We start from the raw sequence: 19,479 nt of genomic DNA on the forward strand, positions 1-19,479 counted from the left end.
AGAACAATGACGCATTTCCATCATTTTGAACATGTGATCACACTTAATGTATAGGCCTTTATTACTGTAAATAAATTATATAAAAATTATATATTCATATAATTACAGTACCAGTCAAAATAAGAACACACCTACTCATTAAAGGGTTTTTCTTTCTTTTTTTTCTATTTTCTACATTGTAGAATAATAGTGAAGACATCAAAACTATGAAAAAAAGACATTAAATCATGTAGGAACTGTAACGGCTTTCTTCCGTTGAAGGAGAGGAGGACCAAATTGCAGCGCAGTTCATGTTCAACATGTTTAATAAAAGACGATAACGTGAACACTACACAAATACAAAATAACAAACGTGGCAAAACCCGAAACAATCATATCTGGTGCAGAGAACCAACACTAAAACAAGGAAAACACAAAAGAACTATGGTCAGAACGTGACGGTGCGGACTCCGACCCCCCTCCAAGGTGCGGACTCCGACCGCACAACCTAAACCTAGGAATAGGGGGGAGGGTCTGGGTGGGCATCTGTCTGTGGTGGCGGCTCTGGCGCTGGACCCCACTCCACCATTGTCCACCTCCTTAGCTTCATTTGAGTGGTGACCCTCACCGCCGGCATTGGCCTAGGAACCCTAACAAAGGGCCCCACTGGACCGAGGGGTAGCTCGAGAGGACCGAGAGGAGAGGACCGAGAGGTAGAGGAGGGGTAGCGTAGCTCTGGACTGAGGGGTGCCTCATGACTGAGGGACGGCTCAGGACCGAGGGTAGCTCATGACCGAGGGTAGCCGGACTGAAGGGCAGCTCATGACCGAGAGGTAGCTCATGACCGAGAGGTAGCTCAGGACCGAGGGGTAGCTCAGGACCGAGGGGGGTAGCTCATGACCGAGGGGTAGCTCAGGACCGAGGGATAGCTCAGGACCGCTCAGGAAGTAGCTCAGGACCGAGAGATAGCTCAGGCTGGTTGACGGCTCTGGCAGCTTCTGGCTGACTGATGGCTCTGGACACTCCTGGCTGACTGACGGCTCTGGCAGATCCTGGCTGAATGGCGGCTCTGGCAGATCCTGGCTGAATGGCGGCTCTGGCAGATCCTGGCTGAATGGCGGCTCTGGCAGATCCTGGCTGAATGGCGGATCCTTGCAGACTGGCGGCTCCTTGCAGACTGGTGGCTTTGGACAGGCGGGAGACTCTAGCAGCTCTGGACAGGCGGGAGACTCTAGCAGTTCTGGACAGGCGAGGCGCACTGTAGGCCTGGTACGTGGTGCCGGCACTGGTGGTACTGGGCCGAGGACACGCACCTCAGGGCGAGTGCGGGGAGGAGAAACAGGGAGTACTGGGCTCTGGACACGCACAGGAAGCCTGGTGCGGGGGGCTGCCACCGGAGGGCTGGTGCGTGTAGGTGGCACTGGATAGACCGGACCGTGCAGGCACACTGGAGCTCTTGAGCACCGAGCCAACCCAACATTACCTGGCTCGATGCCCACTCTAGCCCGGCCGATACGAAGAGCTGGAATGTACCGCACCGGGCTATGCACCCGCACTGGAGACACCGTGCGCTCCACAGCATAACACGGTGCTTGCCCGGTCTCTCTCGCTCTTCGGTAAGCACAGGAAGTTGGCGCAGGTCTCCTACATGGCTTCACCATACTCCCTGTGTGCCACCCCCCAAGAAATTTTTGGGGCTGACTCTCGGGCTTCCTACCGCGCCGCCATGCTCGTTTCTCCAATTCCATTCTCCTGTAACCCTCCTCGCACTGCTCCAGCGAATCCCAGGCGGGCTCCGGCACTCTCCCTGAGTCGACCTCCCACCTGTCTATCTCTTCCCAAGTTGTATAGTCCAGATTCTGTTCCCATGCCCAGAAATCCTGACATCGCTGCCTCTCCTGCTCCTGCCCGTTACCATGCTGCTTGGTCCTGTTGTGGTGGGTGGTTCTGTAACGGCTTTCTTCCGTCGAAGGAGAGGAGGACCAAAATGCAGCGTAGTTCGTGTTCAACGTGTTTAATAAAAGACGATAACGTGAACACTACACAAATACAAAATAACAAACGTGGCAAAACCCGAAACAATCCTATCTGGTGCAGAGAACACAAAGACAGGAAACAACCACCCACAAACCCCAACACAAAACAAGCTACCTAAATATGGTTTCCAATCAGAGACAATGACTAACACCTGCCTCTGATTGAGAACCACATCAGGCCATACATAGAAACGGACAAACTAGACACACAACATATAATGCCCACCCAGCTCATGTCCTGACCAACACTAAAACAAGGAAAACACAAAAGAACTATGGTCAGAACGTGACAGTAACCAAAAAAGTGTGAAACAAATCTAAATATATTTTACATTTTAAATTCTTCAAAGTAACCACCCTTTGCCTTGATGACAGCTTTGCACACGCGTGGCATTCTGTCAACCAGTTTCACCTGGAATGCTTTTCCAACAGTCTTGAAGGAGTTCCCACATTCAGTCTTATGTAGCAAAATGTGAAATTGTGTTTTTTTACAGTGGATAAAAGCAGAGACACAGAGCTACAAAGAAGAACAATGGGAAAGTAATTCTGCTTTTAAAGTTAATAAACTTGAAACCTCACATTTGAGAAAAATGGCCTTTGAATGTTTTGGTACCAACTGGAGAGCTCTTCTTTGTCTACACCCATTCAACATCGTTAACACCCTCTTAAGCATTAGCCCGACCCATCTCTTTAAGGGTTGATCCGAGCGTTCTGTACTAACAGCAGCAGTCAAGCACCGAAGCTAACTGGCTAAATTGCTTGTTACTTCCAGACATAAATGAGAGAAAAGCTCACTGAACATTATTCACCCTAGCAGAGCTGTTTAGACTGTTTTTATGTTATCTAGAGCGTTGGTTACTGCAACTGTGCTGTCAGATTGTCCGTTCGTAAATTCAGAGTGTTTCACTCACACTTAGCTAGCTAAACAATGAACCATAATCCCAACTCATGACATTACTACCCTTCATGAATCTGCAGGTAGCTAACCAACCAGGTCCAATGTTAGCTACCTAACTTTATGCTATAACTAGCCAAGCAAATGGCTCAGAGATACGAATAATAAGATCATACATGTAATGTTAGCTAGCGAGGCAGCCAGCTAATGTTAGCTATCAAGCTAACAGTACACTAACCTCAAATGAAAACAACTTTGTCAAAATTGGAAACGTGTAATATCTGAAAATGTAGCTAGCTACACTATCTTACATACATCATGGTTGGACGCGTCTCCCACTGATGCCATGGTAGCCCTTAGTTTGAAGATGTAATCTGGATACAGGTGTTTTCTCCATCTCCTTAGCTATCATACTGTAATTCCACTAATGTCAAAACTCTGTCCTCCAGAAAGTGGCAGGCAACAATTATGCAGTTCTACTAAGCAATAGATTTTTTTAAAAGCGAAGTAAGACAGGATTACCTACACCAGCGCAAACCAGATGGGACAGCGTATCGCTGAAGAATGCTGTGGTAGCCATGAAGATTAATTAAGTGTGCCTTGAATTCTAAATAAATCACTGACAGTGTCACCAGCAAAGCACCCCCACACCATCAGACTTCCTCCTCCATGCTTCACATTAGGAACCACACATGCAGAGATCATCCGTTCACCTACTCTGCGTCTCACAAAGACACAGCGGTTGGAAACAAAATCTCACATTTAGACCCATCAGACCAAGGACAGATTTCCACCGGTCCATTGCTCGTGTTTCTTGGCCCAAGCAAGTTTCTTCTTATTATTGGTGTCCTTTAGTAGTGCTTTTTCAGCAATTTGACCATGATGGCCTGATTCACTCAGTCTACACTGAACAGTTGATGTTGAGATGTGTTTGTTACTTGAACTCTGAAGCATTTATTTGGGCTGCAATTTCTGAGGCTGGTAACTCTAATGAACTTATAATTCTGGGTCTTCCTTTCCTGTGGCGGTCCTCATGAGAGCTAGATTCATCAAAGTTCTTTTTGCCCCTTAAGGATTGTCCCCTTTTTTTCAGTTTTCACCTAAAATGACATACCCAAATCTAACTGCCTGTAGCTCAGGCCCTGAAGCAAGGATATGCAGATTTTTAGTACCATTTGAAAGGAAACACTTTGAAGTTTGTGGAAATGTGAAAGGAATGTAGGAGAATATATCACATTAGATCTAGTAAAAGATAATACAAATATTTTTTTTTTTTGTACCTTAATCTTTGAAATGCAAGAGAAAGGCCATAATGTATTATTCAAGCCCAAGTGCAATTTAGAATTTGGCCACTAGATGGCACCAGTGTATGTGCAAAGTTTTAGGCTGATCCAATGAACCATTGCATTTCTGTTCAAAAGGTTGTATCAAGACTGCCCAAATGTGCCTAATTTGTTTATTAATAACTTTTCATGTTCAAAACTGGGCACTCTCCTCAAACAATAGCGTGGAACTATTTCACTGTAAAAGCTACTGTAAATCATTTAAGATTTCTACCAATATCAGATATGTCTATGTCCTGGGAAATGTTCTTGTTACTTACAACCTCATGCTAATCGCATTAGCCTACATTAGCGCAACCATCCCGCAGGGGACCCACAAATCCTGAAGTTTTAAAGTAATGATGGATTGTTGTTTCTCTTTGCTTATTACAGCTATTCTTGCCATAATGTTGAATGAGTCTTTTACCAAATAGGGCTATCTTCTCTATACAACCCTACAAGGCACACCTGTTAATTGAAATGCATTCCAGGTGACTACCGCATGAAACTGGTTGAGAGAATGCCAAGAGTGTGCAAAGGCAAAGGGTGGCTACTTTGTAGAATCTCAAATATAAAATTTGTATAACACTTTTTTGGTTAGGACATGATGCTATATGTGTTATTTCATCGTTTTGATGTCTGCACTATTATTCTACAATGTAGAAAATAGTAAAAATAAAGAAAAACACTGCAATGAGTAGTTGTGTCCAACTCCTCTTGACTGGTACTGTGTATATTTCGATATCAATAAAAGGAATCCTGCTTCCAACAAGTTAACCACATCCTTTGTGTTCAACCCCTGCCTACCTGAAGGTAACATAATGATCAATATTTACAATGCGGATACATTTGGGTAGATAACAGTAATCATCAGCAGCAGCACACAGTCTGGTCTTCTGAGAACCGAGCTGCATGTGACCTCATCTTTCACCACACTGCATGCGTCACATAGAATGGGAAACAACCTTCCAAAGACCAAACAGGAACAAGACCTTTTACAAACAAACCTCCAGGACAAGAGACAATGGATCTTTCAATCGTCAGATAGATACAGCTGCAAACTCATATATACTCAGCTATATAATTTGTACGGTGTAGGTGGACGTTGAACAGGATGTTGTTTTGAATAATGTTGACTGAAACTACATACATTACTCTTTCCGCACACTACACTGAATACTCATGGATAGATTAAATAATTATCAGCCAATGGTAATCACTTTTTGCAATCTCCAAACAATTATCATACATTTATTTACCTTCACAGATTGGACTGTAGGGTCAATGTGGCCAGAATATTTGTGTGTTGAGTTGACTACTCCAGTTATCTGGTGTTGAGGTTAATTGAATTGAAGGTCATCGGTTTCTGCTAAACTCACTTGAAGTCCAGAATTCAAACCAAGCGATTGTCTGATTCAAAATTACGTAGAGATGTGAGGTTTTGGAATTCTTCATTTTAAACAGAAATATAATCCAGTGTGAAAATTGTCCATTCTGTCAGAGACAACACCAGCATTGTGCTCTCGGCCCCAGCAGCCACACTGAAAGGCCATCTACCCAACAACCCCCAGGCTCATCTCGGGGTATAGGCGGTGTGTGTGTGTGTGCACGTCCATGCAATGCTCTCTAAATTAGGCCTGAACAAGTTCCACTCAGCATCTCCCAATCCCAATCTCCAGCACTGGTTTTATAGGACTGGCTGCTGAGTGTGTTGACGTACATGTGGGGTAAGGGTTCAACTCACAGGGGCTTAAGTGTAGTGCACCCATATCCAACACCAAGAAGGGAGTAGTCAAGGTGCGGATTGTTAATCAGAATAATTGAGCCACTCACATATACCAGGTAGCCAAATGTTACTTTCTCTTCATATCCCTGCATGATTTTTTAAAATGTATATTTCTATCACAGGTACTGATTCGATGTGGCTAATGGTGCCCACATCTGGCAAAACTCCCCACAGCCAGAGCGGAGACCTGGAAAGTTTTCACAGGTAATTCTCTCTCATCCATTGACCCACTGAAATCAGATTCCCCTATTAATCGTGTATGAGTATTTTCATATTTAGAATATTTTTGCAGTTTGGCTGTGCAACTTGTCATAGATTTCCAGTGAGTTGTGAGAGAGCATTGGATGAGCATTGGAATCACCAGGAAGCCTGATCTAGTATATCTAAGGTGTCAGCATGATACAGTTTGGTTGGCGGCTAGCCGAAGTTGGCTACGTGAACCGAACGATTGTGCTCTCATACTCACTTAAAAGACATTAAAAGAAAAAAGCGCCAAAAGTACAGTTTGTTCAGTTTGAGACACCGTAGCCAGTATACAATTCCTCAAAATAGTCACAATTAATCTAACTCAAGAAATCGGTCATTCCTTTTGACGTTTTTGCAGAGGAGAACTTAGTCACGCAATTTTACATCTAACTAAGATGTTTGGTGCAGTATTTCTTAGTGAAAAAAGGTGCATGAAAAGTAGTTGTCTCTCATTGAATGACTACAAAGACTTTATTGAAGAATCCTTATAGTTGACCAATCACAAATGAAGGGGTGTAGACTTCAGCTCCTGAATTTCAGCTGGCCTCTGAGAAAAAATGTTGTGTGCCTGAAAAGCTGAAAAAAACCTTTCTCGAAGCAGCAAAACGAACAAAAACATCACAAAATGTTGCCATACTACATGCACAAACTCTTCCTAAACTGTTTCGGCTGGGAAGCATACCTAGCCTTAGCCTTAAGATTCCCCTTCTCACCACCTGACTAGTGGCTGCAAACAGTGAAAGATGACTTCCTCTTCTTCCAGACTGTCTAAAACTCCCCCACTGGGTGCTAGTGTATATTACCACAAAGGCCGGGATATATCTCTCACTTCCTTTTGTTCACATTTTACTGTTACACTTTGATTTACTATTACACTTCCCAGAGCAGATTATATAATAAAGATACACATAAATACATCCTTATCCTATAGTTCCTGAAATCATTCACATCATTATTTGGGTATGGTAGTCCCTGAGACTCCTTAGACAGATGTAAACAGATCTTTCACTTTCCATCGTTCCTTTGGTCTGATTGTACTTATTCCTGCCAGGCAAGCATATCAAAGCAGTCATCACGGTGTAAGTGGAGTGGTATCTTATTACGCCTAGTGGTTAGAGCGTTGGGCCAGTAACCGAAAGGTTGCAAGATTGAATCCGCCACTTGACAATGTAAAAATCGGTCATTCTGCCCCTGAACAGGCAGTTAACCCACTGTTCCTAGGCCGTCATTGTAAATAAGAATTTGTTCTTAACTGACTTGCCTAGTTAAATAAAGGTTCAATTAAAAAGCTAAATTAAATAGTATTGCAGTGCATAAAATGTGGTGAGTAGCTGACTCAATAGTTGAACAGTTTTGAACAAATTCATTTCTTCAAAAATGAAGGAGAGGAGAGAGAGAGATTTTATATATTTGTTTCACTTTACTTACCTAGCTAGTTTAGCCTACTCAAACACCAGGCTCAAACAGAGAGGGATGCTATGTTAGCTAGCTGGCTATGGCTATGGCTATCCAACACTGCAACTCTTCCAAGTCAAGGTAAGCTTTATTTTATACATTTATTGCCACCAGGGCCTGCCGGTGTAACTTCAAACTGCTTGCTATACATTGTTTTGCAGGCAAGAGTGTGCAAGGCAGTACCTGAATGTATCACTGTCTGTCACCTTGATTACTCAAAATGTTCTCTCTACCTGTGCACTTCAGTTGTTAACTTAATTCGTAGGCTAGGTTGTAAGAAACCTCATGAAAGGTATAGAGAACATTTTTGTATCATGTCATAGCCTAAACCTATCGATGTTACATTGAGCTGGGTGAATGGAATATGAATGACGGTCATCCAAAATCTTCATGCTCATTAAAAGAAAACCGCCCTCCCTCATCTTAAACTGCACCGACTGTCAGTGATATACAGTAGTATAGAGAGAGACACCCCCACGTGGCAAACAATGACTCTTAATGATAACTTCAAACTTATTGCCCCTCAAATCAGTATAACTTCATATGATACATTGCAACAGTCAGGAAAGTACCCAGAGCCTAACTGTAGTAAGCAGGTTACATGGATCCCACTTGGACTGATCGGACATTGATGGAAGCAGGCTGTCCTCAGAATCCTCCGTAGTGTGAGTTATGTTATGTCTCCGGTTACTGTCATTCCCTTATTGTGTCTAAAGACATTCACGTGGAACAGCATGAGAATGTAAGCTGCGTGGCTGTGGTCTTCGACATTTGATTTACAGGAGATCAGCAGGAGGCCAGGGTCCAAAGCCCACAAAGCCCCCCAGTGTTAAAGCAGGAAGTAGCGTCTGCTCCCTGTTTGTAGAGACGACGGGGGTCTGATCCCTCACAGACACAGGGACTCTGGAGTGGCAGACACCACTGGTGCCATAGGGACTGGCCTCAGGACTGCCGTTTACACATACTTATAAGGGTTCAATTCAATCCAAGCCGCAATACAGTATTTGGATAGTAGCATGTAAAACATACGGTAACTTTTCTTAATGTCATCTTAGCTAACAATTCTAGGGTGAGATAACATTTTTGTAATGCTACCCAGATGTCTAAGTGTCCAGTTTTCCATTAGTTATGGGTATATTCTATGAATGTTAGCAGAAACCTCCTGAGAACCTTTTTAGCATGTTTTGGCATTAGAGTTAGAGTTACAGAATTTACACAGAATGTGGTTTACATGTTCTCAGAATATCATACTTGAATGTTCTAGACAGGTTGCATTGGAACGTTGCAAGAACATTCCTGTGTCCACTTTTCTGAGGATTAGGACAATATCCATCAACATCCCACCAAACATGGTTGCCATGCTCTCAGAATCTAAGATATTAACATTCAAGATACGTTTCATAGGAACGTTATAAGAACATTCCTGTGTATCAGAAATCAGGAATTCACATGATTGTCCCAAATAAATTATCCCTCTCCCCCTCAAAAATAATTATCTTTACACATCACCCCTTGTTACTGTGGCCGAGGCAATCAAGGCTCTGATTGGTGAACCACTGATCTTGATCTGAACCACTGATCTGATACTTTTAACAAAGCACAACATGTTAGTCATTATTTGGCAACATTTACAACACCCCTAACTGGTTTAATTAACATCAGTTTCTCATTGAAAGATGCAATTCTGTAGGATCACCCCTTGAGCACAAATTATGACCACATTTCCACTGTCACGCCCTGACCTTAGTTATCTTTGTTTTCTTTATTATTTTGGTTAGGTCAGGGTGTGACGAGGGTGGTATGTGTGTATTTGTATTTTCTATGTTTTTTTGTATATCTATGGGGTTTTGGTTTGTATAGGTAAATGTAGGTCTATCGTGGCCTGAATTGGTTCCCAATCAGAGGCAGCTGTTTTTCGTTGTCTCTGATTGGGGATCCTATTTAGGTTGCCATTTTGGTTTTGTGGGTTATTGTATATGTGTAGTTGCATGTCAGCACTAGTTGTTTATGGCTTCACGTTCGTTTTGTTAATTTGTTTAAGTGTTCTTCATTTAAATCAAAGAATGTATTCCAATCACGCTGCGCCTTGGTCTCCTCGTTATGACGAACGTGACATCCACTACCACTCATAAATTATGCATATTTATTAATTCTACCTAGCCACATATTTAGCTATATTGATTGGACTAAATAGTTTTTGGTATCTTTCAGTATGTTTTCAGTGTATTAAACTAACCAAATATTCAGAGGCCATCGTTGTAAATAAGAATTTGTTCATAACTGACATGCCAAGTTAAAGATGGGTAAAGAAAGAAAAGATATATACATATATAGCCTTGTTGATTTGATGATCTTTAAATGTATACGTTGAAATGGCGCTGGAATAAAAAACAAAAAGAAGAAACTGTATTATGAAGCCAAGATCAATGATATAAAGAGAAATATGGAGGTTGAAAAAACGAATACAATTATGGTCAGAAAGACATTCAACTCCATCTTTTATCAAATCAGATTATTCATCACAACAATTTTGATGTTGCTAATTATTTTAATGATTATTTAATTGGCGAAGTGGGCAAACTTTTAGGCAGGAAATGCCAACAACGAACAGTGAGCAATTGTACTCTTGCATAAAAACATATTGAAGAAAAGCATTGCAAGTTTGAATTTTCTAAAGTTAGTGTGGGAGAGGTGGAAAAATTATTGTTATCGATCAATAATGACAAACCTGGCATTGACAACTTAGATAGCTACTGAGGATGGTAGCTGACTCAATAGCCACTCCTATCTGTCATATTTTTAATCTGAGCCTAGAGGAAAGTCTTTGTCCTCAGGCCTGGAGGGAAGCCAAAGTGATTCCCCTACCCAAGAGCGGTAAAGCGGCCTTTACTGGTTCTAACAGCAGACCTATAAGCTTGCTGCCAGCTCTTAGCAAACTGTTGGAAAAAAATGTGTTAGACCAAATACAATGCTATTTATCTGCAAACAAATAAACAACAGACTTTCAGCATGCTTATAGAGAAGGGCACTCAACACGTACTGCAATGACACAAATGACTGATGATTGGTTGAAAGAAATTGATAATAAGCAGCCTTTGATAGTATCGACCATAACCTGTTGTTGAAAAAACGTGTGTGTTATGGCTTTTCAACCTCTGCCATATTGTGGATTCAGAGCTATCTATCTAATAGAACTCAAAGGGTTTTCTTTAATGGAAGCTTCTCTAATGTCAAACATGTAAACGTGTGGTGTAGCGAAGGGCAGCTCTCAAAGCCCTCCACTCTTTTCTATTTTTACCAATGACCTGCCACTGGCATTAAACAAAGCATGTGTGTACATGTATGCTGATGATTTAACCATATACACATCAGCAACCACAGCTAATGAAGTCACTGAAACCCTTAACAAAGAGTTGCAGTCTGTTTTGAAATGGGTGGCTAGTAATAAACTGGTCCTGAACATCTCTAAAACTAAGAGCATTGTATTTGGTACAAATCATTCCTTAAGTTCTAGAACTCAGTTGGTAATGAATTGTGTGGCTGTTGAACAAGTTGAGGAGACTAAATTACTTGGCGTTACTTTAGATTGTAAACTGTCATGGTCAAAACATCTAGATTCAATGGTTGTAAAGAAGGGGAGAGGTCTGGCTGTAATAAAGAGATGCTCTGCTTTTTTTGACACCACACCTCAAAAAGCAAGTTCTGCAGGCTCTAGTTTTGTCTAATCTTGATTATTGTCCTTTCGTCTGGTCCAGTTCTGCAAGGAAAGAGCTAGTTAAGCTGCAGCTGGCCCAGAACAAAGCTGCACGTTTTGCTCTTAATTGTAATCAGAGGACTGATATAAATCCTATGCATGCCAGTCTCTCTTGGCTAAGAGTTGAGGAGAGATGGACTGCATCCCTGTTTTTACAAGAAACATTCATGTGTTGAAAATACCAAGTTGTTTTTACACATAGCTCGGACACACACACTTATCCTACCAGACATGCCACCAGGGGGGTCATTTCACAGTCCCAAAATCCAGAACATATTCAAGAAAGAGTACAGTATTATATAGAATCCCTAACTGCATGGAACTTCCTTCCATCTCATATTGCTCAAATAAACAGCAAACCTGGTTTCAAAAAAACAGATAAAGCAACACCTCGCGGCACAACGCCTCTCCCCAAATTTGACCTAGATAGCGTGTGTGTATGCATTGATATGTAGGCTAAGTGTGTAAAAATGTACGTAGTTCTGTCTTTCAGCTGTTCTTGTCTATTGATGTTCTGTATTATGTCACACTGTATCATGTTCATGTTGTGTGTGGACCCCAGGAATTATAGCTTCTGCTTTTGCAACAGCTAATGGGGATCCTGAAAAAATACCAAAATACCAAAAATGAAACCATTTGTTTTGGAGAATGTTTCTTTGGAACCATCAGGTGACCTCCTGACAATTGACAGACATAAATGTTTTTGAAATGTTCCCATGAAACCTGTCTAGAACATTAAAGTGGAACTGACAGCGTTAACTACTTTGCAGATATGAAACAGACAGTCATAATATCAGTCAAAAAGATCAAATTCCCAATTTATGCTACAAAGCCAACTTTATAAGAGGTTTTAAAAATAGATTATATTTGACTCTTTCAAAATGCAGTATAGAGGCGTTCACATGCTAGTCGGAACTAGGAAACTCTTGCTAATTCGTTGAAGACGGCATGTTATTAACTACAACCAGTTAGCAAATTGGACATTTTCTCAGTTTCCTAGTTCCGACTAGCAAATGAACGCAGCATAATCCTGCCTTCGTAACCAAGCGGGAAGTGGGAATTAATCACATAAGTGGGAAAAAATCCACTTGAACGGCCCTCCAACTGGTATTAACTAATGAGAAACTGGTCAATTATCCTGAGGGCCCACTTCTCCCACCTTCTGGCCTCTGATGTCACCTACTAAGGAATTACCTTGAAATTAGCATTTTCTGTCGTTATATGCAATAAAACATTATGAATAAAAAGCAATCTACTAATAGGGTTTTTGAACACAATCATTTGTTTTTACCAGCATGATAGTTGTACTTTTAGTTATTGGTTTACACAGCTTGTTTGTCATTAGCCAATCAGCGTTTATCAACGAGTTCAAAGCACATGAATGCATCCAACTGGTATTTACTAACCATCTCCCACATGGCTATGAATGCAGCATTAAATTGGCTACATTGGGTATAAAAATTATTCACCATTATACTAGATTATCCTCATATGTATCCTAAAAGGTACCAACAAGTACCATGTGCGTTCTGAAGGTACCTTGTGTACCTTTGACCTTTTTGTACACCTGGGAACAACAATGTACCGCGACGCAGTTACACTAACGACACTGCAAAAACAACAGCTATTAGGGTGCCGGCTATCGCATGTTTATGCTTGACTTAAGCCTCAATGTCCCTGAGCACTGCTATTTATTTGTTGGTGTTGCACAATTATTTACTTGCCAACAAATCTGTAAACTGTATATAGGTTCAGAATGTTGTAAATGTTGTAAAATAGCACAGTTACAAATGTCAAGCAAAGAGGCACTGAGTTTGAAGGTAGGCATTGAAATACATCCAGAGATACACCTCCAATTGACTCAAATGATGTCACTTAGCCTATCAGAAGCTTCTAAAGCCATGATATCAATTTCTGGAATTTTCCAAGGTGTTTAAAGGCGCAGGCAACTCCTGACCCACTGGTATTGTGATTACAGTGAATTATAAGTGAAATAATCTGTATCTAAAAAAAATGTTGGGAAATTACTTGTGTCATGCACAAAGTAGATGTCCTAACCGACTTACCAAAACTATAGTTTGTTAACAAGAAATGTGTGGAGTGGTTGAAAAACGAGTTTTAATGACTCCAACCTAAATGTATGTAAACTTCCGACTTCAACTGTATGTATGTATGTATGTGTGTATATATATATATATATATTTACAAAAAAAATATATGGGGGATTGGAAATGATGCAGACAATTACATTGATGGACGCAATAATCTTTCTGCAATATTAAAGCTGATCTAGCCCTAAGAATAACATAAAATAATAATAAATCCAAACATTTTGTGGTCGATCTCTGTCATGGTCACAGACCTGGTTTCACCCATGAAATTCAGGTTGCTGGCATCCAAGATGTTCAGAGTTCAAATCTCAGGTGTGTTTGTGTCCCAAGTGTACTAACCAATGTTGAAGTCAATTCCATTTTAAGTTCCTGTCAATTCAGGAAGTATACCAAATTCCACTTCCTTTTTTTCCAGTATTAAAAAGCATTACAAATAATTGGAATTAGAATTTCGGTGTACTTCCTGTAAACAGTTCACTGTTCTATATTTACTGACAAAATACAGTTCAGCTGTAGAAATACATTAAAAGTTGTTTCCACTATTTTCACCGTAACTCAGTAGCCAGCAACTTACTATAAAATAATAAGCGCATCTAAACTATCCTATGCATGCCAGTAGATTTGCAGAACTGGCCAAAAAGTAGACTGTCCAAGTTCATTGCGATTGACAGTAAATGTTTAGCAAAACACTAATACAGTATCTTATTACTGTATAAATGTACCATAAAATGAAAAACGTCCCACAAAGCAATGGCTAACAGTGTGGTTTCCTGTTATCACATGTGGAAAGTCACTTGATTTCACACATGATACATGAAATTTCACATGAAAGCATGTGTTTTTGGAACACGTCACATGACAGTTCACATGTGAAAACAAGTGCACTTGGAATACTTCATGTGATATTTTTTTTTTGGGGGAGTTCACATGTTTTTCACTATTTCATGCGTTATCTCTGTTCCGCTGAAGTATGAACCGCCTGGGATTTGAACTCATAGCCTCTTGATTTCAGAATACTCTGTCCTTTCTGCTGCACCACAAAGTCTGCAGCATTCCCATACACATTCAATACCTATAAAACATCTCTGCACTTCGCAAATGCGTGCCATCTGCACAGCTATTTTAGTTATCAGTTATTCTCGACTATTTTCTCATCATTGAATATGTTTACTTATTTTAGCATTTGTAGGGTTTTCGGTATAGTTGCCTAATGTTGATGGGGCGTATGATTCTGTTTTAATGTTACATCTGAATCACTATGACAAATATAATTGTTTTTCTTGAGTGTATAACAAATAACTGAGATGTACTTTGAAGTCAAATGTCTAGGAATAGAAGTGAAATCACTTCTTGACATAGACATGGTGGTAGTAGGATGATCAGAATGCAGTGAAGCAAGAGAGTTCAAATCTCAGGTAAGACCATGTTGAATAATAATTACTGTATAAATAAACACTCACAATGTAGTCAAATATGTACATTAAAAACTTGTTTCCATGTTAAAAGCACTGTGTGTGTGTATCATAATGACAAATTGTTATTTGCAGGACATCAGCTGTGAAATCCCATGCGAACATGTTAATCCACATGTGAAAGGTTATGTGATCGCATGAAAATCGCGTGATCGCATGAAGTGTTCCAAAAATGCATGTTTTCATGTCATTTCACATGTGAAAATCCACAGGTGAAACTTCATGTGAAAATATCTCATGTGAATGGTTCCAAAAAAACATGGTTTCACATCTGCAAAACATGTGGAAATGACACATGTGAAATCATGTGATTTTGTACATGTGAAATGTGTTTTCTGTAAGGGATGTGTAGTATATAAAACATCAGTGTCTCTCTGTTTCACCATAGGTTATTTTTCTTAACATTTTAACATATAAACAATATTTCACTCCCATGTAAAAAAAAACATATTTTTGGAGTATAAACATGTGAAAAGGGCCTGCTAAGACATCCAATGTATTTTTATGTCATATCCAGCAACAACCAAGGATGGTTCAAAATGATTCCCAAGATGTGGTATGGAAAAAAACTAGTACCATGTCTAGTACTAACACATCGGGAGACATATTAGAATGTTTAAATAAAACAACTTGGCCATAAAGAAGTTTCAGTAGATTAGGAACTCAGTCCTATAAAGCTATATGGTGTATATTGTACATTGTAAAGTCATAACATACAATTGTATTACTTCTTATTGAAATTCAACTTGTGAAAAATAATTTGTATACATTTTTTTAAATAAATGACAACATGCTCAAAACAAATATATTTTAAATGCAACTGTAACATGCTATAAACAAAATCCATATCTACACAATATAATCACATCAGCAACAGCAAATATCTTTCAGAAAAGTGCAAATGCCTGTTCTCAGTATTGAACAATGTGAATACAGATTGTATTACAACTTTTGTGTTTTGTCTGAATGATTGTTCAGTACAGCAGTAAATAGGAAATTCAGCGGTGTGGTAAAATATCCTGAAAAAACATCAACTAGATAGTTTTTTTTATTTTTTAAGTACATTCTATTAACCCATCCACCCTCTTCGGAGGACACACATCTTTTAAAAACATTTTTTTTAAAGCTTTTCTGGTACTTGTATATACAACAATCACATACCAGTAGTACATTACTGAACATAAGCTCTTTAATGTTACAGGCTTTGGTTTTTCCATGTATGTTTTGAGGTTGGACTTTAACAAATATAGCTTGTTAGCACGTAGGGCTCACCGATTGCTGTCACCTCGTTAGTCAGTATGCGTTACACCTGGGAAAATTTAGTGGCCACTTATGGTGGGTGTCTTTTAGGTCTCAGTTGTTGTTGCTATGAAACTTTCAGTGGACACCCCCATGACCATGAGTGTCTTTCAGAACCCCTCCTAAAACCCCACCTGTTTTGTTTTGCTTATTGTCAGTGACTCTTAGTTAGTTCCGCTTTCTCTTTGAGCGACAATTTTAGAATTTCTTGCTGGGGAACGTAACAGTAAATATAATTTTCCATACAGTATTTGACTATAACTGGACGTGTAGTTTATTTTATTTTATCCAATGGCAGGTTGTGAGTATGTTGAGAAAAATGTCAGTCTTACAGTTTCATTATCCTTATACACTATGCCATTTCTGACCCCCCCGCAACATTGTACAAGATCACCTTTTTTTGTGTGATTTGTCCACTGATACAGTATCGCCTAGGGCTGTGAATTGCCAGGGACCTCCCAATACAATATTGTCAGGATACTTTGGTGCCTATATGATATATGTTCTCACGATTCTATGTATTGCGTTATGATACTGTGATTTTTTTGTGATTTGATGTTCCAAAAATATTGCTCACTATATGTCTGCTGCAGAAGGGCACTGCATCTCAGTGAGTGAGGCATCACTCCTAACCCTGGTTTGATTCCAGGCTGTTTCACAACTGGCTGTGATTAGGAGTCCCATAGGGCAGTGCACAATTATCCCAGGATTATCCAGGTTAGGGTTTGGCCCGGGTAGGTCCTCATGTAGAAGGGTGCACACGGGACTGTAAAATGAATGTACACTATGTATTTGGTTTTCACTGGAGCTTATAAAATGCTGCCTATGATGCTGATGAATGGATAAGAGTAATCCTTGACTGATCTGGGGAGTTAGGGGTTGCTGTAGGAGAAATCAACTGTTGATGAATGGGTCTACTCCATAGACCCAAATAGAACTGAATGAGTGATGACATCTGTGCAGGAAATCCCAACCCGACAGAGAACAGAAGAAAGAATAGCATGTTATTTTTCATGCGGACTAAATGTCAGTTGGTAGAGCTTGACGCCAGGGTAGTGGGTTCGATTTCTGGGACAGCCCATATGGAAATGTCGTACACATGACTGTCACGTTAGGATAAAAGCGTTTGCTAAATGGCATATTATTACTACATATGATTGTTTTCAGTAAGTGTCGAAGAAAGCATCAACAAATTAACTTTTGAGCTGCATAAACATCTGAACTTGGCTGGGTCTTGTGCATGCGTGCAGGTCAAAAGTTTATCTTTTGATGCTTTCTTTGACATTTACTGGAAACAGTCATATGTATTATATGCCATTTAGCAGACACTTACATATGGGTGGTCCCAGGAATCAAATCCAGTATCCGGGCATTGCAGGCTCCATGCTCTACCAACTAAGCTACAAATGACCACATACAGTCCATTTGGAAAGCATTCAGACCCCTGGACTCTTCCACATTTTGTTACGTTACAGCCTTAATCTAAAATTGAATAAATTCGATCTACACAGAATACCCCATAATGACAAAGCAAAAACAGGTTTTTAGAAATAATTGTAAATGTATTAAAAAATATATATATTAATATCACATTTACATAAGTATTCAGACCCTTTACTCAGTACTTTGTTGAAGCACCATTGGCATCGATTACAGCCTTGTGTCTTATTGGGTATGACACTACAAGCTTGGCACACCTGTATTTTGGAAGTTTCTCCCATTCTTCTCTGCAGATCCTCTCAAGCTCTGTCAGGTTGGATGGGGGGTGTCACTGCACATCTATTTTCAGGTCTTTCCAGAGGTTTTCGAGTCCGGGCTCTGATGGGACACTCAAGGATATTCAGACACTTGTCCAAAAGCCACTCCTGCCTTGTCTTGGCTGCTTGCTTAGGGTTATTGTCCTGTTGGAAGGTGAACCTTCACCCCAATCTGAGGTCCTGAGCACTCTGGCGCAGGTTTTCATCAAGGATATCTCTGTACCTTGCTCAGTTCATCTTTCCCTCGATCCTGACTAGTCTCCCAGTCCCTGCCACTGAAAAACATCCCCACAGCATGATGCTGCCAACACCATACTGTAGAGATGGTGCCAGGTTTCCTCCAGATGTGACGCTTGGCATTAAAGGCCAAAGAGTTGAATCTTGGTTTTATCAGACCAGAGAATCTTGTTTCTCATGGTCTGAGAGTCCTTTAGGTTCTTTTTGGCAAACTACAAGCGGGTGGTCATGTGCCTTTTACTGATGAGTGGCTTCCATCTAGCCACTCTACCAGAAATGCCTCATTGGTGGAGTGCTGCAAAGATGGTTGTCTTTCTGGAAGTTTCTCCCTTCTCATAGAGGAACTCTGGAGCTCTGTCAGATTCACCATCGGATTCTTGGTCACCTCCCTGACCAAGACCCTTCTCCCCTGATTGCTCAGTTTGGCCAGGTGGCCAGCTCTAGGAAGAGTCTTGGTGGTTCCAAACTTCTTCCATTTAAGACTGATGGAGGCCACTGTGTTCTTGGGGACCTTCAGTGCTGCCGAAATGTTTTGGTACCCTTCCCCAGATCTGTGCCTCAACACAATCCTGTTTCTGAGCTCAACGGACATTTCCTTAGACCTCATGGTTTGGTTTTTGCTCTGACATGCACTGTCAACTGTGGGAACTTATATAGACAGGTGTGTGCCTTTTCAGCTCATCTTCAATCAATTTAATTCACCACAGGTGAACTCCAATCAACTTGAAGAAACATCTCGGGTAACATCAAGGATGATCAATGGAAGCAGGATGCACCTGAGCTCAATTTCGAGTCTAATAGCAAAGGGCTTGAATAGTTATGTAAATGAGCTATTTCTGTGTTTTATTTTCTATAAATTTGCAAACATAAAAAAAAGTGTTTTCACTTTGTCAATGTGGGGTAGTGTCTCTAGATTGATGAGGAAAAAAGTTTTTTATACATTTTAGAATAAGGCTGTTTTTTGTTTTACACGTGCAGTGTGCATGGTTATTCTGAAGCAAACTCAGTGCCAGCGAGGCTGCTGGTCACTAAAGGGGACTGGGCATCATGGCAATTCAACAAGTATTTTTTATTTAACAAGACAAGTCAGTTAATAGCAAATTCTTATTTACAATGACGGCCTAGGAACA

The sequence above is a fragment of the Oncorhynchus tshawytscha genome, unplaced genomic scaffold, assembly GCF_018296145.1.
Source record: "Oncorhynchus tshawytscha isolate Ot180627B unplaced genomic scaffold, Otsh_v2.0 Un_contig_1824_pilon_pilon, whole genome shotgun sequence".
In the NCBI taxonomy this organism is placed as follows: domain Eukaryota; kingdom Metazoa; phylum Chordata; class Actinopteri; order Salmoniformes; family Salmonidae; genus Oncorhynchus; species Oncorhynchus tshawytscha.